This window comes from Notamacropus eugenii, chromosome 5 (assembly GCF_028372415.1).
Source record: "Notamacropus eugenii isolate mMacEug1 chromosome 5, mMacEug1.pri_v2, whole genome shotgun sequence".
NCBI classification, from domain to species: Eukaryota; Metazoa; Chordata; class Mammalia; order Diprotodontia; family Macropodidae; genus Notamacropus; species Notamacropus eugenii.
The window spans coordinates 354222486-354241456 of NC_092876.1; the positions used below are offsets into that span (position 1 = coordinate 354222486).

An 18971-nucleotide genomic window follows, 5' to 3' on the forward strand; every position below is an offset into this window, starting at 1 on the left:
TTTCACATTTTTACTCTATTGGGTTTTTTAAAACAAGAATCTCTTTGAATTTTACATTTTCAAAATTGTATCAGCTTTTTCAGACTACTCATAATAAAATCGTATTAGCGATAACATGATGCCAAAAGAACTGTGTGAATTTTAAAAAATCAGTTAGTAAATCAACTCTTTTTTTCTATACCATTATCAAAAAATGAATAGAATTAAATGGCTTTTTTAGTGTTAGACACATTATGCAACCACAATGCCAAAGTAACAGAGATGACTTTCTAAAAGACTGGCTTTTGATTTTAATAACTGAGAGTAAAGTTAAATCATAAACTACTAATGTTGGCAGAGACCTAAGAGATCAATTTAGTCTAACCTTTTAATTTTATCAGCAAAGAACCTGAAGCTCCGTTACCTAAAGTGAAAAGCACAGAATCATAAACCTAGTATGGGAGAATAAAATTCTGACTGTTTCTGTACCGCATTGTTTCTGAACATATATTGCAGATTATTTTTCCTAACTCAAAGAATAATTTTTTAAAAAGTTGTCTAATGGATTATAGAACCTTTTCCAGGATAGACCAAAATAGAACCATCCCAGGTGGATGAAAATTAATGCTGTATTATGAGAATTTAATGGAAGGACATTGCCTATCCTACTTTGGATTACTTGCATCCTGCACAAATGATCACCAGCTTTACCCATACTTAAAGACACCAGTGCCTTCTTTTGTTCTTAATAGACCTGCTATTCATAGGCATAGTGACTGGACCTGTGAGTTCCCTGCTATAGCGAACTTTCTGGTGAGGAAAATCACTCTATGCCAACGCAAGCTGGCAAATTTTCTGCAACATGTAGTCCTAGAGAGTTGTCTTGGGCACCGAGAGGTAAGTGTCTCACTTAAAATTATTCTGTAACATAAGATTAAAATAGTAACACTTGAATTATCTACAGCAAGTAATCCAATATAACTAATGCTTTTTCAATTATATTGAAAGTACCTGGTTATATGCTTGTGATTACTTTGCTATGGTACTTTTCCTTTGCTAATTAACTGTGAGAGGTAAAAAGAACTGAACTGGAACTGAAATGGAGCCCTTCATAGTTTTTTCTGACATTAAACAGCAATTATCTTTACCTACTTCTTTCTCTGTTCCTCACACATATGAATGACCCTTGGCAGAACTATCCATCTAAACTCTTGAATCATCTTCCAAAATAAAATGCACACATACATCCAGTAGCTTGAAGAAGATAAAATCATCTACATGATACCTCTCTCTTTGCCCTAATGTGTTTATAGCACTTAATTTTCACTTGCTATTTAATTACTTAATCTGAAATTAGTTCTTCATATTCATATATATTATGCTCCATCCTGAAATTACTTTGTATTTCTATGTTCTTTGTATATCTCTTGTATTTACGTTAATGTATATATAAGGCTCTTGAGGTCAATGGTTCTGTTTTTCTTTTTTCTCCCTCTGTATCTTCGATGCCTAGCACAGTGTCTGGTACATAGTGGGAGCTTAATAAATGCTTGCTGAGTGATTGATTTATTCCTTGCAACACATTCACTATAACAAAATACACTAAAAGTGTATACTCGCATGAGAATCTATATAACTTGTTGATATGATACATAGTAATATGCATTTACTAAAATTTTATGAAGTATTAACAAAAAGTTAACCAGAGGGTAGAACATCTAAAACTTTCCAAACAGTATTATGGACATTTTGTTTTATTTTTAAATAAAAAAGATAGATAAGTAAATGCTGATTTTTATGACATAAAATAGAAAATGTTTATCAAGACTATACTCATCAGATCTAAAAAAGTATCAGCAACGTGGCAGAAGAAATTTCCCTCTCTCCCTCTTAAGAATCACTACTGTACGTAGAGACAAAATGGCTTTAATAGCAACATTTTAAGATTATATAGTTAAAGGTCACACATGAGTACAGGGCAAATATGTCCCAGCAATCACGGAACCAGAGATTTAGGGCTGGAGGTGAGAACTTAGAGATAATCTAGTCTAACCCCATTTAGTCTAACCCCCTCATTTTACAGATGAGAAAACTGGAGCTTAAGAAAGACAGAATGATTTGTTCAAGTTTATAGGACTATTAAGTAGCAAACTAGGGATTTGAAGCCGGATCCTTTGACTTCAGTCTAGTACTCTTCTACTATATCATGACGAAAATTATTCCTTTTAGGCTGGAGCTTACTTCTTCCACCAAATACAAGTCAAAACACCCAGAAGTACATATTGTTGTGGAGGGAGAACCTAATTCATGGATTTTAAATATAGTGTACTAGTGAAATAAAACAAATAGGGGCTTAGGTTTAAAGTATACCACAGAATCAAAGAAGCACAGAGTTGGAAGGGAGCTCAGAGGTCATCTAGTCCACCCCATATTTCCATCCCATACTTTACTAGGCATCCCCTCTTACATATCCCTAACAATTGGCTATCCAACTTTCAAGTGAATCTCCAGTGAGAAAAATTGCACTATCTCTCAAGGTATTTTTGGATAATTCTGTCAGGAAGTTTTTCCTTCCATCGAACTGATCTGTCTCTCTTCAACTTCTAAACATTGTACTTAGTTCTTCCCCATAAGGCCATGCAGAGCAAATCTAATCTCTCTTACATATGATTTTTTCAAATATATGGAGACAACTGCCACCTTCTCCCTGTCTTATCCAGGGCAACCTTACCCTTCCAGTTCTTTTTGCTCCAGGGAAGGACACAGTCAAGCTGGAATGAGTCTAGAGCAAGGCAATTATGTTGCTAAATAATTCCAAGATCATGCTATATGAAGATTAGGTGCTATAACGAGAGATTAGATTTGCTCTGCTTGTGAGTGGCAGTGCCATTAGTCTAAGGGTGTGGTTTCCATGGATTTAACTAGTCAGACATTTGCTCAGTCCCCACCCACCAGGAAAAACTCAATTCTCTTCCCCCTATTCTGTGTGTTTTCAGAACATTCAGTCACACTAGCATTGTTTAATGGAGTTGGTCTCACAGTCATAGTTGGACTGCTTATCGAGCTTTATTACTATAGAGGCAAAAGAATTGAGATTAAATATATTAAAATTATTTAATATTTAATATTATGAATTATAGTGTAGTTCATATATTATTATATATTATATTTATATTGTTGTTATATTACATATTAAATATGCAAATATATTTTATATATTATATAATTATATTTTATTATTAATAATATAAATATTTAATGTTAATATTAAAACATTACATATATCAAAGTGACTATCATGGCTTCTCTTAGCTCTAAGCAGCCTTTAACTAGTCCATGGGTTCACCCCCTTCCTCACTTCCTCTTCCCAAGAACAAATGTTTAGGCTCAGACCTCCACATGAGCCACTCCTACTGGGAGCTGGCAGCTCCTTGATGATGTTCAATTCATGGCCTCCCATGAGGTTAATGTCCAGTCAATGAGAAGAACTTGGTCCCCATGACACTGATTCCTTCTCTAGATATTTTTCCTTGCTCACCACTCTTATTGGCTGGGATCTGTGATTCTGACTTTCTTCTCATTATCAGGATTATAGTATAGCACTCTGATTCCTTTTGATCCATGCTTATCACTAGTAGGGTATAGTTAGGGGCAGAATCAAGAAGAGAAACTCCTTTTGTACCTGCCATTCCTACTTTTCATCTTTGACTTCCCCATTCACAGCCACTATATTCTCCATCACTTGGGTACCAATTTCTTGGTTCTTTCTCCCTTGCCACCCAAAGCTTAGTGGGCATACTCACTTCAGGAATATTATGGGTAAGGCTACTTCAAGACAGGGGGCCCACACTTTTTTCCCTCCTCCTCTTCTACCCCCATTAAAGTTTACTGAGATGGGGCCACACATGCAACTATATCATTTCAATTAAGAGATAAGAAGTTTGGTTTCTTCTGTGATGCATGGGCTCTGTCTTTTCATTTATGGTGGGGGGAGTTGATGAGGGAGAATATGAACCAAAACTGTGCTCAAAATACGGGTAAATTTAGTACTACATGAGAAGTTGAAGAGTCTATGTAATGGGTAACAAAATGAAAACTGCTACAAAGAAGATTTTGGGATATGCTAAGTATGAAAAAACCAATGGATGAAGAATGAGGTGCTTTAATACACTGAAAATAGTTCCTTCATACAGCAAGATTCTATTTACTTGGCAATCAGTCACTTAGCCCCCTCACCAGTCCAGAATAGGAACAAATGCAAATGTAACCCCAAAAGCCTCTAAACAGAAACCATGTCTAAAATAGTAAAGAATTGCTAAAGATGCAAAGATTATTACCAAAAAGGTGATATGATTAGTCTGTTTGCATAACTGCAAGAAAAGGAGTGTTCTCACCAGTGGCAAAGCAGCATTGGACTTAGAATAAAGACCACTTACTAGGTATGGGACACAGTAAACATGTGACTGAAGAAGTCACTGAACTTCCCTTAAGTATCAGTTTACTTATTTGTTCCATCTGTCACACTTGGTTGTTGAGAGGAAAGCACCTTGTGAAATTCTACCTATGCAGTAATGTATAGCAAACATACAAATAAACTCCTCCACACTAATTCTCAGAGGATTGTTTCTGGATAGAAGGGAATTAGGAAAGAAGAGATCAGAGAACTAGCAAGAGACCTGCATGTTCAAGTAGCCTCTACAGGGAACCATATCCCTGCAAGGCCAGCATCAGGAGGATAAATAGCATGGTACTGTGGAAAGAACACAGGATATACAAATAGGAGATCTGGATCTGAAACCTATCCCTGTCATATACTGTCTGTGTAACCTTGGAAAGATCACTTTAGTCCTGGACCTCAGTTTCCTTGTCTGTAAAGTGAGGGGCCTCTAAGGTCCATTTTAGCTCTAAATTTATGATCTCATGAGATCTTGTGAGTCTAAGCCTCAAAAATTGTGCACGGTAAGAAAAATAGCACTTCAATTGAGATTAAGAGGAATAGGACTCAGAGTGCTGATAAAAAGGAAGAAAGGGGTTCAGAACATAAATAAGACAGAGATACTCAGTCTTGCTTGGAGGATCTGGAGAAAGGCCAGATGACTCACCATATGTTTGGCTCCCCAAGACAATAAGGAATGGCACAGCAGGAATTACAGGCACTAGAGGTTCCTTGATCTACTTCTTTGCTGATAGTCATGCGAATATGTCTTATGGAAAGGAGAGAATTCCCCTTTACCCTGCATCAAACCCAGGTTACTTGATACCCAACAAAAAGAAGAAAGTTTTTCCTTTATGGTTTAAGGACTCAGTTAAGAGGCTATTTTGCATTTTTTTTGTCCAGTTAAATAAAACCTCCTGTTCTCCTGAGTACTTCATTAGGAGCTGAGAATCCTTCTGTGATGAAGCAAAATGAGTCACATATTGATATTTTCATATTTTCTTAGGATGGGAAGATTAACTCTAAAGATTTCATGAGAAACCTAAGCCAGATGCTGATGTTCCTAGGATTTCTCTCAAAGTGGAAATGAGCTAAAGAGATGTTGAGAAAACTTTCCCCATCTCATCCCCTAAATTGTCCATGATTCTATCATGTTAAGGGCTCTTGTCCAAATAACATGTAAGAAAATACAAATACATAAAAATAATAATTATTATTGATTGTGATGTGTCACAGTCACAATGACTGTGATTATACTTGTCAAGTCCTACCATTGCTAGAAGTATGGGAAGAAACACAGAGAAAGGAGAGAGGCAATACAAGAAACAAACAAAAAAATGAGGAAAAATTAAGAGGATGCAAAAGGAAAGGGGACAGTGCTTGGAAGAAATGTCAGTGGATTAGAGGTGATAGTGGGAGTAGTAAGACATGAAGTCATTGAAAGTCATTGATAGCAGTGAGAAGTGACAATGGGGAACAGAAAAGAACATGCAGTACTATGCTGAAGGCATGCCAAGCAACATAATAAAGCAGTTTGTGGAGGTTTTGGTTAAAAGAAAAGCTAAGTCCTACTCATTTCAGTGTTTTCAAACAGTATTATGGTAGTCAGGTAGTGCCAAGTTGGAGGTATGCCAATCAGTACAATATATTAGTCTATGGAAACAGACTGAGATAGAGTACACAAATCATAATTTTAGAGCTGGAAGAAATGTTAAAGATCATCTAGTTCAGTCACTCATTTTAAAGAGGTGTAAACTGAGGCCTAGAAAGATTAATATTTTTAATGCCTAAAGTCATGAAGTTAATACATGGTATCAATAAAAACAATATTATAAATATAATTAATTTTGAAAGCAGAACTCTGATTGAGACAATGACCAACCACGATTTCAAAAGATCTACAGTGAAATATATTTCCATCTCCTGATAGAGACCTGATGGACTCAGAATGCAGATTGTAACCTCTTTTCTTTTTCTTTCTTTTCTTTTCCTTCATGTTCTTTTATGATCCAGCTACACTAGTCTACTTGATATTCCTCATCTAAGACTCTCCATCTCTTTATTGTGCATTTGCACTGATTATCCTCATGACTGGAATGCTCTCCTTCCTCACTTTACTCCCTTCATAATTTCTAAGGATGTACACATTGATAATGAGGCTGATGCATATATTGCTAGAGATTGTTCAGTGTTTGGGAGGCTCTGAAGGAAAGTGCGGGAGAAGAACAAGCTGAAGGTCTACAGAACTGTTACACTGGCCTCATTGTTTATGCCTGTGCACCCTGGACTGTCTACTAGCATCATGCTAGGAAACTGAATTGCTTCCATTTGAATTGTCTTTGGAAAATTCTGAAGATCACTTGGTACTTAAGGTACTGGACACTGAAGTCCCACCACTCCCATGGTGTTTAGAAAAAGTAATACAAGGGCATTCAATGTCTCTCTTAAGAATTTTGGAACTGGATGCATGACAAGGGAGATACTGATAGAGGATCACGCAGCACAGAATACCCTCATCAAAGAAGGTGCTGTACTCTTATGAGCAAAGTAGAATTGAAGTAGCTCATAAACAACAACAACCACAAGATGTGCACATTTAGAGAATCTGCCCCAAATGTTCATATGCACTACTTGTGCCTGACCTCTGGTAGAGCATTCTGAGCTCATACTGATCCGATCAGCCACAGTCAGACACACCATACCTTGACTCTGTAGTGATATCATTTTGGTCTTCTTCAAGAACAAAAGACAACAACCTACCTACCCAACCTTCAAAAGTTCCATTAAATTTCAAATCTCAACTTTTATAGAAAGCCTTTCTTGATTTCTTTCTTACTGAGATTACCTTTCAAATATTTACACCATATATCTTGGATATATGGAGTTATCTGCATGTGCTTTCCTCCATTAGAACATGCGCTCCCATGAGTTCGTACAACTATTTTAGAAAGCACTTTGGCGTTATGCAAATAAAGTGACCGAAATGTCCAAATTTATTGACCCAGAGATTCTATTACTGGGAGGCCACTGATAAGAAGACAGTCTCTATATATACTAAAATATTAGCAGTATGTTTTTTGACAGCAAAGAGTTGGAAATAATGTAAAGGTTCGCTGATTTTGGGAATGGCTAAACTGAGGCACACAAATATAATGGAATATTATTATGCTGTAAGAAATGATGAATGTGATTAATTCAGAAAAGCAGGTAAAGACAACATAAATTGATGAACAATGAAGTACAAAACCCAACATATACAATTATAACAATGTGAATGAAAAGAACAACTTTACATACACAAAATCAAAAATGAATGTTGTAAAATTATAAAGAACAAGCATGGTTTGAAAAAAAAAGATGAGAAGACACTCTCAACCTACCCCTTTGCAGAGGTGGAGGTCTACAACTATTGCACATTGCACGTATTTCCAAATTTTTAAAAAATTGTAGCTGTCCATTATATTCAGTTTTTTCTTCTTTTTCTTTTTTTTGTCTTTTTTATGTGGGCTTGCTCTCTGGAAGGGGGAGGGGAAGGAATACTCAGGGAAACTATGAAGATATAAAAAACAAAAGAAAATATTTTTTAAAAGAACATGAACTCCTTGATAACAGAGATGGTGTTTTCACCTTTCTTGTGTTTCATTTCTTAGCATAGTGCCTGGAACATAAATTCTAAATAAATGTTTGTTGACTAAATGCTGCACCATAAGAAATGATTACAATGAAGAACTCAGAGAAACGGGGAGATTTGTATGAATGGAACTGAACATGGGGACCAATCTTGACTCCACAGAAGAACAGAGGAAACACGACTTCCCTTCCTTGGAGAGGTGTTTAGATTCTATGGGTGTAGGAGTCTGCATAGCCTATCAGTCATTTGCTGTGTCTGTCTGTTTTGCTTAACTGTTTTTCTTTGTTTCAGGGGGAAGGCTTTTGGAGAATTGAGAGGGAAGAGAGGGGTATATATAGCAGTAACTGTGATGTGAAAACAAAAGGTATCAATAAAACTTTTTTTAAAAGAGAGAGCGGGAGAGAATTGTAAACAAAGTATTTTTTAGAAGAAAAAGTTGAGGGTAATTGTAAAAGAAAATAACTTTTTGCACATGACTTTAAAAAGGCAAGAGTAAGAAAATGTTGATGGAACAATACAATTCTGGTCATTCTCAATATATGCCATTGTGTGTGAGAAAGAACAAGTAGTCAGATATTTTGTAGACTCCAAATCAAATTCAGATGTTAATCACTGATGTATTTTGCATATGATTAAATCAGAGTACAGTACTCACATTTTGTTTTATATGAAAATTTCTTAATGAAAAGATCAGAGAATGATCTTATGTCAGGCTCAGTACTAAATAAAAAGACTGAAGTATTTTCAAGCAAAGTATAGCCACATTTTCCAAAAGATTATTTCAGTTCCTCAAAATAAGATACAATTAGAAAGCTAGAGACAGATGGTAAAAAATATTCAGCAAACCCTGACATCACTGAACAATTTTGTGCCACTTTCAACAAACTGATTTGTGAACATAGTCTATCTAACTCTAAAACTGTCATAAAATATTGATGAAAAGGGACTATTTTGACAGTGATTTTCAAATTCTGCTCTGGTAACAATCAGTGAATCAATTTCCCCTAGATTTAAGGGTGTCAACAAGCTGACTGTTCTGATATGCTAATTCTAAGGAACCTATAAATCTATGGTGATGAACAATTATCTTAAGATTTTCCAAGCCATTACACATTTACCTAAGTGGTTCAAAGATGGCCAAGTTTTTTTTTTTTCAGTTGGTTCCAACATATTTGGACCTATAGAAAAAGCAGCATTTCAGAACCACAGACTGATTTGAAGATATCAAAAATATCCTCTTGCTAAATAATTGTAGGTTTCATCCTGAATATTTTTTTATCATCTCAGCCTAATACTACCTCAATAATTCAGACTTGGGTGGTGCCCAGAATATGGAAATATTCTTTCCAAAGAGATTTCATGAAAAATTGATACTTAACATACACTCATACGCTCTGGGTTGAAACACAGAGGCAAAAATTACTACCTATGTCCGAAAGGCTACTAAGGGTATAGATACAGAAATGTCTTCCTTTGATGAGGGAATGCATAGCTCTTGATTCAAAAGTGACCCAAGATATAGTAGTACATGATAATTGGTGTACCCAATATCCTATTCAAATAGCTCATTGTAAGTTAAATAGAAGAATAAGCTGAAGTTGAGGCTAAGTAGCAGATACTGTTTTGAATAATACTGGCAAGTCAAAGGATACTGATGATACTCCTACTGCCCAGAAGTGAAACATATGGAGTATTGTCTTCAGTTCTAGTTACTGCATTCTAAGGAGACTGACAAGCAGAAATGTATCTAGGGGAGCATGTCTTGGATAGTGAAGAGACTTAGTGATACATATACCTGTCTTCATCTAATTGCTGTTATGTGGAAGAGAGATTAGATCAGTTTTGATTGGTCCTATAGAATAGAACCAGGAGCACTGGGTGGAAATTACAGTCACGTCTAGTCTGGATTTAAGGAAAAACTTCCAAATAAGTAAAGCTGTCCAGAAGGAAAGTGGGTTGCTTCAAAAGGTCTTTATGTAGTCAGGCGGGAGCCAGGGGGAAGGGGAGTGGGGAGGAAGGTATTAGAGTAAGGATAGTAGAATTACAGATTTAAAACTGGAAGGGACTTTGGAGATCATCTAGTTCAACTCCAGAGAACAACATGATGTGGAGGGGATTTTTTTTTTTCAGTCAAAGTTTAGACTAGATGACCCCATGAAGCTATGTACAAATCGTGATTCTGTGATAAGTGAGGAAAATGTTATAAAAGGTGATGAAACTATGGGACAGAGGGCTGTTTCAGTCTATTAATCAATGGTCAATTCTGCATAAAAACAACCATGTAAAACTTTCCTGGAAATCATAAAGCAAGGTATCCTTTATGAGAAAAAGAAAGCTGATATTAAGAATTTTTTTCAAGCTCTGAATACCTCCTAGGTACCATTCAGTCCTATTTCTCAAACCATTTATAGTTATATCTTTACTTGCATCTATGGCACAGTAAAGTAATTCATGCTCACAAGCGATGATCTTGGATAATTAAGAAAAACCTTAAATTATGTTAAGCATATTCTATTTATGAGGGCAGGGATTTATGAGATATATTTGATCATGTCTTCATCTTTTATTTAAAATAAAAAAAAGATTTGTTGCATAACAGGTTAACTTTAAATTAATCAGAGTTTTCTCTAATTCTGAGTACTTTATTCCTCTACCAGGCATTATTTTGTTAAAAAGACAGTATCTACTTCCTCCCCAAATTTCTGGAGATGCAAATCCCTTGGTCTTCATCACTTGTCAGATAAGGACACTCGAGGCCAGAAAGTTTAAGTAAGTCAGTCAAGGTCAGAAAGATAGTTACATGGCAGAATCAAGATTTGAACATGGGCCTCCAACTGTAAATCTACTGCTCTTTCCATTACAGCTTTGACCTCACAGAGATTTCTGTGTCAAACCCTAATTTCACCTGCCATTTTGTTGAGACCCTTTCTATTCTCCCTCTACCATTTCTTAGGGCCTGATCACTTCCCATCCCCCTAACCATTCCAGCCTCAACTCTAACATTCTCCCATAGCTAGTCTGGTAAAGATTTCCCTGCCCCCTCTCCTTCAAATCCTTGTAGGGAGAGAGGGAGTGGGATTTCCACAGCCTGGCTGCATCCACTAGGCTTCAGGGATGGGTGGTCTAATGGAATAGGGTCTCCTCCACTCCTCTCCCACAGGCCTGGGCCCTCCCTTCTCCCTTCCATCCAAGGTCAGTTATCCCAACTCCACTTGATCCAAACACACCTTGGCTTGTCCATCTACACTGCCAGTTCAGAGGACATAAGCCACGTCCAGACACAACACAGTCCTTAAGTGACGCTACTTCAGGCAGCCCTGGGCCCCGATCCATTTCCTGTTCTGTCCAGAGTAGTGCTGGGGGTCAGGGGGGGCGGGGGGGAGGTGCACTACGGTTCCCAACATGGTCCAAGTTTCTTCCCCACCTCATCTTATAGGGGTTCCAAGAAAACAACAAGACTGTAGTTCAGAAGTGTGGAGAATTTTTGGTTTGGCCAAGAGGACCTATTTAATCCAAGGCCAGGAAGGAACTAAAAGGTAGAATAAACTATGGGGCTTACAGCAGAAACTGAAAGTACCTGACACGGCTCAGATATAGACAGCATTATGTATTCTGACCCAGGTGAAAATGGAATCAGAGGTTCATTGACTGAGAGCTGGAAGGGATCTTGGATGTCATCTACCTCAAGTCCTTCATGTGATAAAAGGGGGAACTGAGGCCCAGAGACATGAAGAGACTTGCTCAAGGTCACATAGGAAGTAATAATGATTGTTATCATAGCTATCATGTATATAGCACCTGAAGGTTTATACAGAGCTTTACATTTATCCTCACAACCCTGTGAGGCAGATGCTATTATTATTTCCATTTTACAGATGAAAGAAACCCAGGATAATATCTGGTAAATGATTTGCCTAGGGTCACACAGCTAGTAAGCGTATGAGGCAGAATTTGAAGTCAGGCCTTCCTGACTCCAAGGTCAATACTCTAACCACCAGCATCAACTTCAGCGTTCTTTCTAGTATAACATCACATTTCTGGTACACAATATTAGAAATAGGGGTCATTTAGGCATACTGGAGCTATCAAACAACCTTACTCTGGCTTTTTAGAGCATTTTGTCTAAAGCTGTTGTCTTTTAGAGCTCAGAACATTGGTATATGATGCACAAATATTCAGTATGCACAAGGATTTTTGAAGCCAAAGTTTCTTTTTCAGAAGATGACTTCCATCAACCTTCCCTTTTTCTCATCAGGTAGTTATTTATGGCTTTTGAGATTGATGGTATGTTCTTGGCTGGTCAAATGACCATCGATCTTAAGAAACTGAAGAGTCTAACTATGTGGGCTATGTCCTTGCAAACAAATATTTTAAAAATGTACCCAGTACAAAACATATTAATATGGAAAAAATACCAAATAATAGGTTTAGCTTTTTTTTAAATTGCCTAATAGTCAGGAAGTAAAAATTATATAGCCCCACAAGGAAATGAAGCTGAAAAGCTTTATATCTTAAGCTGCATTCTGTTTGTATAGACACATACATACAAACATACTGAAAAATATACACAAAGAATATCTACAACTCTAAGACAATTAAATTATAGTCATATAATTTCAAGAGTTGGGAAAAATGTCAGTAGTAATCTAGTCTAAACTGTTCCTTCTACAGCATACCCAACAAATGGTCATCCAGTCTTTTGCTTGAAGACATCTACTGATCAGAGAAACCATATATCTTTCTAGGCCCTCCATTCCATTTTCTTGTAGGTCTATAATCATTGCAAAGCTTTTCCCTACATCAAGAGTATACTGGCCTCTCTTCCCTTTGTACTCATTGCTCTTGTTACAGTCTTCTAGGGCCAAGCAACACAAATCTAAACCTTCTTCCAAATGACATACCTTCAAATAGTTGGATATAGTATTTCATTTCCCCCCAGTCTACCCTCTGGACTTCTCTTTCATGCCTTCAAATTGGAAAATGCAGCCCTGTAATTCACAACTTGGAAGTATCCTCTGCTCGTGAGGCCTCTTCCTCTGATTTTTATTTAAGGAGGGTACTTAGACTAGCTATCTGTACTCTAGACTTTGGCATCATACCCCTTCTCTGGGTCCCTTCTGTCACGCCCCCCCCCCCCCCCCCCCCACCTTTGACTTCATTTATGTGCTATTATCTCTCGTTAGAGAATAAGCTTCTTGAAGACAGGAAGGCACTGTCTCTTTAGCTCCTGTTTGCATTCCTGGTACTTAGCACAGTGCCTGTCCATAGTAAGCAGCTATCATGTTTCCCTTTTCCCAATGTCTTTTCTTCTCCACTTTAAAGATATATATATATATATATATATATGTATATATATATATATACATATATATATATATATACATATATATATATATATATATATATATAGTTCAACCAATCTTTATATGGCAAAATCTCGAGGCCTTTCACCATTTTAGTTGTTAACTCATTGGAATGCTCAGCTTATTTATATATTTAATAAAATATGGCACACACGTTTCTCCAGATGTGCTCTATTCAGGGGAGAGTACAACAGTGCTATCACCTCTCTGTATGTGTGTGCATGTATCAACTTAAATTTTTAAAATGTTTTTAATTACTCAGAAAATCATCAACAAATAGGAGTATTTCCATAAAGAAGGGCAGAAAATGGGGACTGTACATAAAATCACAAATCCATTACATATACAAAACTTAACAACGTAATACCAATCTTGCTCTTCTTGTCTGTGTTCCCCTCTGAACTCCATCATGAGCTCTTTTTTTTATTGATGCTAATTTCTTTCCTTTCTAAAAAATTACTATAACTCTCCCTATCTCAGCCTCTCCCAACAAAACCATCCCTTGTGACAAAAGTATAATTAAGGAAAACAAATATGTAATGAAATGTCTGGGTCTGAAAATGCATATCAGATCCTGTTCAGTTGTTGTTCAGTCATATCTGACACTATGATCCTATTTGGGGTTTTCTCAGTAAAGATATTGAAGTAGTTTGCCATTTCCTTATCCAGCTCATTTTATAGGTGAGAAAAGGAAAGTAAACAGGATTAGGTGACTTGTCCAGAGTCACACAGCTAGTAAGTGTTTGAACTCAGAAGGATGGGTCTTTCTGACTCCAGGCGTGGTGCTCTATTCACTGCACCACCTGGTTGCCCATGATTTATTTTTTTTCTGTTGCCATGTCTCAGATCATGATTGTTTCTCCTGCTTTTTCAAATTTAACTGAAGCTTATAAGTTCTGTTCCATCCCCTCATTTGAACTCTGTGTTAATCTTTATGTTTTGAGTGTTTCTTATAAGCAGAATGCTTTTGGATTCTGCTTTCTAATCCATTCTGCAACCTCTTGTATTTTATGGGTATCTACATTCACATTTGTGGTTAATTGTGTATTTCCCTCCATCATGTGCTCTTATATAGTTTTTTCACTCTCTTTACCCCCTGCCCACATATTTACGAAGAATGTGGTGAAAAAGGAGTGTGATCAAGAGTAGCGATTTGCTACTTTGATCAATACAATGATGTAAGAGAATTTGAAAGGAATCATGGTGAAAAAATGTTACCCATCTCCATAGAGAGAACTGATGAATGGAGTGCAAATTGGAATATAATTGTTTTCACTTTATTTTTCCTTGCTTTATTTGAACATGGCTAATATGGTGGATGGAAGAAGAGGTAGAGGGAGGATGGAATTTGAAACTCAAAATTTAAAGAAAAAAGAATGCTAAAAATAATAAATTCAGAAAAAAATTGTAGTGATTTATCATAATTGAAGTGATAAGATTTTACTCACTTGCCCTTACTCTCTTCTCTCTACCTCAGTCTCAGTCACTTATTCTAACTTCTTTTCTTTCCTTTCAATTCCTTGTTCGACAATCCACCATCCAAAATTGAAGTTTTTTTTCTTGTGACTATTTCCTTCTCAACTCTTCCCTTCCTCTTAAACTCCTCTCTGTCCTTACTTTTTTGCTTGTTGAACTTAATATTAAGTTTTTACACAAATTTTTTTGTGTGTAGAACCCTCTTTTGTCTGTCTCAGATGACTTTCATGCGATGCCCACTCTTCTTGTTTCTATAGTTTTCTTGCACACCTCAATTATGAAAAATTGCATCCCTTTTCTCATTTCTTCCCTAATGGATTCCTTTTCTTTTCAGTTTTTTCCCCCTCAGAAAATTAGAAAATAATGAAACCATGTTAGGTCCTCTGTTTATCCTATTTAACAACCTCTATAATTCATGAAAACGTTAAGATTTTAAAAAGGCACTTATTCCTTCTACACTTCTTTGAACATAAGTTTTTCATCATTATATCGAACTTCACAAAAGTATTACATTTCTAGGTTTGTTTTTGGACTCTTGTTTGAATTTCAAAATTTCTGTTCAGCTATGGATTTTTCAGCATGAATGCTTGGAAGTCCTTTATTCAGTTAAAGATCCACTTCTCCCACCTCACCCCCACTTCTGTTATACCTTATTTTTTAAAAAATTAAAAATTTTATTTTTTCCTAATTACATATAGAAACAATTTTAACATTCTTTTTTCAAATTTTTTAGTTCCAAATTCTTTCCTTCCTTCACTGAGAACGCAATTTGACATGGGTTAAACACGTGCAGTCATATAAAACACAATTCCATGTAAGTCATGCTGTGAAAGAAAACACAGACAAAAACACCTCAAGAAAAATAAAGAAAAAGTATCTTCTATTTGCATTCTGACTCCAGAATACCAGTTCTTTCTGTGGAGATGGACAGCACTTTTCATCACAAGTCCTTCAGAACTTTCTTGGATAACTGTATTGCTGAAAAAGCTAAGCTGTTCACAGTAGATCATCATATAATGTTGCTGTTACTGTATAAAGTGTACTCCTGGTTGTGCTGATTTCACTCAGCATCAGTTCATGTAAGTCTTTCTAGATTTTTCTGAGAGCATCCTGTTCATCATTTCTTGTAACACAATAATATTCCATCACAATCATGTACAACAAACTGTTTGGTCATTCCCAATTGACAGACTATGCCCTACTTTTCAAGATAAGTTATTCTTAATTGTAAGGCTATATTTTTTGCTTTTTGTAATATTATATTCCTGACTTCCTCGTCTTGAAAGCAGTAGCTGATAAATCTTGCGTGATCCTGACTCTGATTTCTTGGCACTCAAATTTGGAAGCTTTGGATGTTGGAAATATAGTTGGAAATGTTCATTTTGGGTTTTCTTTCAGGAGGTGACTATTGGATTATATTTTCCCTTTTTTTTTTTTTAGCTTTAGTTCTAGTGGATTTGGCAACTTTTTGTTTTTGATATATTGAAATACGATATCTAGATTTTTTTTGGTTGTGTGTAAGGGACTGTCATAGATTTTAAGGAGTCCAGTGATTCTTAAATTATTTCTCCTTGACCTGTTCTCCAAGTCAGTTGTTTTCTGTACTTCTTCTTTTTTAAAAATCTTGTTCTAATTTAATTTTGTTATAATATTTCATGCTGTCTCATGATGTCATTGGTTTCTATTTAATTCATTCTAATCATCAGGGAATTTATTACTTGAGTAAGGCTTATCTTTTGTTACCTTACAATCTTCTGTTCTAAGCTATTCTCCAATTCTTTTCTCCAGGGGTCCTATTTTAGTTATAATTTGTCAAACCATTTCTTTGACTCACTTTTGTAACCTCTGAGGATAAGCCACTTTCTTTTTTGAAATTTTGTTTATAATTATTGTGGAGTTATTTTCTTTTTCTCAGTTTATCTCTTGGGTATCTCTACATCCCTAATATCTCTTTACAGAGTTAGATGTCATTTTCTATTTATTTATATTTCCGGCCTCTTTTCCTGATTTGGACTTTTCTAACAGGACCAGGCTCTACTCCCTTCTTCATTCTTGGACGGGGTGATGGACCCTTGTTTGGTTTTGACCTAGATTTCCCAAACTTCCCTACTGATTTCCTTTTCTATGGTGTCTATGCCCAGAGTGCTGTTAGGTTTCAGGTTCCCTGTATGCAGAGATTTAAAAGTACTGCCTTCTTCAGAGTGCTGTGACATGCCAGTGTCTTGGGATTTCACCCTGGGTTCTGCTGGCAACAGGTCCCTTCGTTGGCGCTCTCAACGAGCTTCATCAGGGCATGTTGGTTGGTTTTCTTGTCTCCGACTACAAAAGTGCTGCAAGTTTCAGCTTTCCTTGAAGCTATCTGGCAGGCTTCTCTCCTACACCTCTCTACTCCTTGCTTTTTTTTTTTGGTGCGTCCCCTTTCCTTGGGTCACCTTCCACGGAATGAAGGCACTTAGGGTAGCTTCTCTTTGGATTTCTTTATGATTTTTTGGTCTGGGACTCTTTTCGTCATGGTTTCGGGACCTTTGCAAGAACACATTTAAGAGCTAGGCTCCTTCCTCGCAATCTCATGCGGGTTAGTGACCCCATCCCCGCCTTAGGTGATTCTTTAACACCATAAATCACAGAGAAGACGCAGCTCTGCATCGGCGGAGGGCACGTGCGCGCTCGGGAGCTCCCGGTACAACCGCAGCTGCAGCGTCCGTGGCGCACACGGCACTGCCTTCACCAGAAGCACCCACCGTTCGCCGACGCCAGACTATTTCTGCCTAACGTTCCTGGGCACTGGGCGCGTTTGCTTTTAAAGCCGGTGACGCCCGGGCCCTCTCAGAGGCGAGGGAAGGCGAGGGAAGACGCCCCCTCCCGGGGTCTCGCCCTGGCTAGGGGCCGGGCACGTGTTTGCTTCTTTCACGGGGCGGCGTGCGGACCGTCCTTGACACGTGCTTTGGGGCTGCCCGCGGAGGAGGCGGGTCGGAATTCCACAACAACCTCTTCTTCAAACGCCCGGGTTTGGGGGTTCTTCCCCCCCAATGCCCTTCTCATGCCGGTTCTCCACTCTGGGATAAAAGTCTCTCCGCATCTCGGTTTTAGCTCACGCCCCGGCTAAAAACGAGCGCCGGGCTTCACGGAGGGCTGGAGGGCAGGTCTGCGCATGCGCACGCTCACCGCGGCTCCGCAGGGGTGGGGCGCTGGGCGGAAGCGGCGCCGGGAATGGGGGCGGGGCCTCGGTAACCCGGGCGACTCGGCCGGAAGCTGAGGGATCGCACCAAGCTACGGCGGGGCCGGGCCTTTGGGGAGGTGGCAGGGTTTGATTAAGGAAGCCAAACGGCCGCGGAAACATCAAGGCAAGTGGCGGCATCCCTCTGCTGCAGCAGCGACTTCCTGGGGTTTGGGAGGCAGAGGTGGGGGAGGGGCGAGGGCGCCGATTTCCCTTTATTCTCCCTTTTACTCCCACCTTCCCTCCTCCCCTCCTGTCCGGGAGCCCGCCGGATCCCTGAGGTCGAGCTGAAAAAAAGCGGGGTGACCCCCCCCACCCCGTGGGGAGGGCCATCGCGCGTGCGCGGCCCCGCCCGGTGGGGGAGGGGGAGTGGGGTTAGGAGTTGGGGGAGGGGCGTGCGGCCTAGGAGAAACCACCCGCTTTTTTTTTCCGGCCTGAAGGTTTTCGAGGCTCTCGGCCCTGGAGAGTTTGGTAGGAGACTGCAGTGTTTGTTGTTGCACGTTACCTCCTCACCCCTGGGGGGGAAACAGGAATTAGGTGGCGTCAACCAACATTGATTAAGCGCCTACTGTGTGCCACGCGGGGGATACAAAGAGAGAAAAAGGATCCCTTTTCTTAAGGGATTCCTGCCTAATCGTGGGAGGCATCGTGCAAATAACTGTCCAAGCAAGATATATACATATATATACACACATATGTACGTGCACACTCCTGTATCTCACAGTCTAATCATGGGATGCGACACGCAGATAACTGCAAGCAAGATACCTGTACACACATGTCCATATGTGTTTGTGTCACAGTCTAACCCTGGGAGACAACTTGGGGAAAACTGTACAAGCAAGATATGTGTACATGTATGACAGTAAT

At 38.3% G+C, this 18971-nt stretch overlaps 2 protein-coding genes across 8 annotated transcripts in view; one reads left to right on the top strand and one right to left on the bottom strand.

Moving 5' to 3' along the window:
* SIDT1 (SID1 transmembrane family member 1) overlaps positions 1-11400 on the bottom strand; it is a 190007-nt gene extending 178607 nt beyond the window's left edge. For all 6 annotated transcript variants that reach the window (XR_011968019.1, XM_072613980.1, XM_072613978.1 and 3 more), the window contains exon 1: positions 11273-11400. The gene's annotated coding sequence lies outside the window, so the exon portion shown is untranslated. The remainder of the gene's footprint in view (positions 1-11272) is intronic.
* A 6690-nt stretch (positions 11401-18090) lies between these two features.
* Positions 18091-18971, top strand: part of SPICE1 (spindle and centriole associated protein 1) — a 72622-nt gene continuing 71741 nt past the window's right edge. The window contains exon 1 of one of the 2 annotated variants that reach the window (XM_072613984.1): positions 18091-18228. The gene's annotated coding sequence lies outside the window, so the exon portion shown is untranslated. The remainder of the gene's footprint in view (positions 18229-18971) is intronic. The other variant, XM_072613985.1, reaches the window with a different exon arrangement.